This window comes from Podarcis bocagei (assembly GCF_964188305.1).
Source record: "Podarcis bocagei genome assembly, chromosome: 12".
NCBI classification, from domain to species: Eukaryota; Metazoa; Chordata; class Lepidosauria; order Squamata; family Lacertidae; genus Podarcis; species Podarcis bocagei.
The window spans coordinates 56,820,120-56,824,347 of NC_138137.1; the positions used below are offsets into that span (position 1 = coordinate 56,820,120).

The 4,228-nt window shown below is 48.7% G+C and overlaps 1 protein-coding gene across 2 annotated transcripts in view; it reads right to left on the minus strand.

Annotated features, from left to right (window-relative positions):
• Window positions 1-4,228, minus strand: part of ALS2CL (ALS2 C-terminal like) — an 85,726-nt gene that overhangs the window by 75,094 nt on the left and 6,404 nt on the right. Inside the window, exon 1 of one of the 2 annotated variants that reach the window (XM_081163523.1) lies at window positions 2,472-2,705. The exons of the other annotated variant lie outside the window; for it this stretch is intronic. The gene's annotated coding sequence lies outside the window, so the exon portion shown is untranslated. Of the gene's footprint in view, window positions 1-2,471; window positions 2,706-4,228 lie in introns of those variants that run through there. 2 annotated transcript variants of the gene reach the window in all.

Below are 4,228 nucleotides of genomic sequence, written 5' to 3' on the forward strand. Positions count from 1 at the left end.
AGAACCACATCCTTGAGAAAACCATGATGGGGACACCTAGTGGCCAAATGGCACAACTACATCGGAGCGTTGGAATCAGGCTTACAGACACACTTAAAGCCCTTTCCCCAGGGGTAACTGTAGTTTACCCTTTGCAGAGCTGCAGCACCCTTAGCAAACTACAGTTCCCAGGATATATTTGTGTGGGGGGGGTGTGTGCTTTAAATGCAAGGTGCGTACGCAGCTAGAGTCAGACCACCTAGCTTAGATTCGCCAATAAAGAGCAAAACTCTGGGGAATCATAGGACTGAGAAATTGGAAGGGACCCAGTGGGTCATCTAGTCTAACCCCCTGCAAGGCAGGTGGGGCATTCCCAGCCCTACCTGGAGCTCCTGGGCATGGAACTTTTTCCATGCAAAGCATTCCATGCCGCCTTAGAAAATGCACATGAAATGTGTTCTCATCATCAAACATGGCAGGCAAGCTTATTGCCAAAGGATTTTGCCCTTTTTGCCCTGCTTAGACCATCCTCCTACCATTCTTAAAGCTTTAAGACTCGGCATCTGATCTTGCTTTTTTCCTCATCCCTCCCAGTTCTGTGTTCCTTTGCTGCTGCATCTCTTAGACTGCAAGCCTGTCTCGTTTTTTACTTGTCTGCATGCAGGCCTATCTGGGAGTCTATTCAGCTAAAGAGCAGGGTGAAATTGCAAATAAATAAGTCAGCAACAATGCCACACCTCCGACTTCTCTCAAACACCTCCTCAAAATCTTTAACCTCAAGCCTTCCACGGGCAAGCTCTCAGTCTCCATGCCCTACTGTAACTAAATACAACAAGGCATTGCATCTCCTGCCTCCACTCCCTGCCTTTCTCTGTTGTTGTCTTTCATGCAGTAATCTCCTGGGAATAAAAAAAGGCTTTTAAAAAATAAATGATCAAACCCAGCAGTTACTTCTCACTTTCTTCCTAACACAACTTTCTGCCCTAACACAGCCATATCTGCACTAAACATTTAAGGCGCATTACAATCCCCAGAATTTTTTTTTTTGGGGGGGGGACGCTTTACCCCCTGCAGAACTACCACTCCCAGCACCCTTAACTAACTACAATTCCCAGGATCCTGGGTGCGATGGGGGAGCCATGAGCTTTAAAATATGTTCTAAACATACTTGTACAGTGTGGATTTGACCACACAGGAAAACATCCAGGCCTTTGCTGACACAGTATCAAGTCGAGAAATTTCTGTACCTTTGACAAGAGTAAATCAAGACCTCAACAGCCAAATCCTCCTAAAGTTGCATCTCAGCAGATTGTCCATAGCTCAGAGCTCACCCCTCTCTGTCTCTTTGCAAACTCTGTTCTTTCCCTGACACTTTTTTGCACAGCGACGGGCAGGGGAGAAATTTATAGAGAATGTTACGATACGATAATCTTTACTGTCATTGTCTCATACAGAACAATGAAATTGAAAAAATCTACATCAGACATTCAAAAACCAACAAACCTGCTATCCCAGCTATCCCAGCCTGGTTAACCCCCTAAAAACTCTGATACCCCACAATTAAATACAAACACAATTAAATACAATACACTCCCACAGAGAATACCTTACACTGCGTTTAAAACCAAAATCGCATTGGGATAGAAAATGTTTCTCAGGCAGCTAGTTCTAGTCTTTATAACCCTGTACCTTCTTCCAGAGGGATGTGGGTGGCACTGTGGTCTAAACCACAGAGCCTAGGGCTTGCCGATCAGAAGGTCGGTGATTCGAACCCCCACGACGGGGTGAGCTCCCGTTGCTCGGTCCCAGCTCCTGCCAACCTAGCAGTTCGAAAGCACGTCAAAGTGCAAGTAGATAAATAGGTACCGCTCCGGCGGGAAGATAAACGGCGTTTCCGTGCGCTGCTCTGGTTCGCCAGAAGCGGCTTAGTCATGCTGGCCACATGACCCGGAAGCTGGACGCCGGCTCCCTCAGCCAATAAAGCGAGATGAGCACCGCAACCCCAGAGTCGGTCACGACTGGACCTAATGGTCAGGGATCCCTTTACCTTTTACCTTCTTCCAGAAGGCAAAAGCTGAAAGAGATCATTTCTGGGGTGCGCACTACCCTGCACTATCTCTGCAGCTTTCTTATGGCACCTGGAAGAATAGATTTGATCCAAGGTGGGAAGAGTGCACCCAATTATTCTCTCTGCAGTCTTTACGAGCCTGGACAGCATTGTTTTTCCCCTGACCGTGCAGCTCCCAAACCACACACAGACCATAAATTAACACACACTCAGCAGTCCTCAGGTCCTTTGAGAGATTGTTTTTCCAGAGGATTCTCAGAAAATATAACCTCTGCTGTGCTCTCTTCATCAGGTCTTTACTGTTTTTCTCCCCAGGTTAGGTCACCTCTCAACTCCATTCCCAGAAATCGAAACACCGAGACCTGTTCCACGCACTTCCTCTCAATAATGAGTTTCGGATTACGTTCAGTCGCCCACAACTCACCCGCAGGGAAGACAAAGGCTCATTCTGCTAGAAGGTGGGGTCAGGCGATACCAGCAAGGCACGACCACAGGGCAAGTACCTCAGCTGAGCTGCGCATCGTTTTCCTCTGTGAAACACAAATGGCCTTTGCTCCCCTGTCTGGCCCTTCCCCAAAGTCCCAGCCCTTCAGGAGAATTCTCAGGCTCACATGCTTCCCTGTTGACGGAAGTCTCCCAGGCCAACCCTTCGGATTTGCTCTCCCAAGGAAGAAAAAAAAAAATAGAGGCACATCTATGTCTCCCAGGATGCACTGCGAGCGCATTCCTGGTGTTCATGGAAACTGCTTGAACAGCAGCCAAGCGCTGTACGCCTTGGCAGAAGGCCGCAGCGGCTGTTGTTGAACCTAAGCTAGCAAGCATTTGAGAGAATTAAGAAGCAAGGATACATACATCACAGCTGACAGCTCTAAGCCGGAAAGCAGAAAGCAGACACTGGGTTCAGCATCCGGGACGGGAAAAACAAGACATTGTTCTGCAGCAAGGATAGAAAGGGTCCTCGCCCCCAAAGAGCTTACAATCCGACTGGCAGGGGATAGGAAGTTTGCATGGTTCCACAACTGCACACTCAAACTTGACATTTTGAAATGTGAAACTTAATTGTGAGGGATCTGTTTGGCATTCACATTGTTACCTAAACTGAGTTTGTGGCTTGCCCCGCAAGAATGCAAGGCAGAGGATATTACTGAGGGTGCAATAGTGTTTATGGAGGAGTACATTTTGCTCTAGGGACACGGGTGGCACTGTGTGTTAAACCACAGAGCCTAGGACTTGCCAATCAGAAGACAGGTGGTTCGAATCCCCGTGACGGAGTGAGCTCCTGTTGCTCAGTCCCTGCTCCTGCCAACCTAGTAGTTCGAAAGCACGTCAAAAGTGCAAGTAGATAAATAGGTACCGCTCCGGCAGGAAGGTAAACGGTGTTTCCGTGTGCTGCTCTGGTTCGCCAGAAGCGGCTTAGTCATGCTGGCCACATGACCCAGAAGCTGTATGCCGGCTCCCTTGGCCAGTAAAGCGAGATGAGCGCCACAACCCCAGAGTCGGTCACAACTGGACCTAATGGTCAGGGGTCCCTTTACCTTTACCTTTACCATTACATTTTGATCTGCTCCTCAACGCAAATCAAAACTTAGCATCTGACCACGACTGGTCACCCCACCACCACCCCAGAGTTCTCTTCCCTGGGGAAACCCAGCCAGATGGGTGGGGTATAAATAAAAAATTATTATTATTATTATTATTATTATTATTATTATTATTATTATTATTCCCTACCCTTTTTCAAAAGAGGGAAATTGGGTGGTGTTGGTGATGGGAGAGATAAGCAACCCTCTTCCAGCGTAAATCAGCTTCTGCATCTGGTCGCCTGGAGGACGTCGCTGCTCGTCATAGGCGAGTGGCCGTTCCACAGCTTGCACAGCCCATACAGGTGCCCTTCTCATTTACCCATCTGTGCAATCAGGAGGAGGAAACCAGGCGATTCAGAGCCGGTTCCTCCACCGGAGAGAAAGCAGGCCTTGGTTAAGTTAATAAGCCGGGTCTCCGGGGAGCCGGGCAAAAGCAGCCAGCAATATCATCCCGCTGCCGACCTGGGAGATCGCACCCATCCACCCCGGCTGCTCCCCAGACCAAGGCTGCTGAGTGTAAACGAACCCAGCCTAATGAATTAATTAATGCCTCCCCAGGGCTGCCTTTGTGGCTGCAAGGGAAGCGGCCGCAGATTGC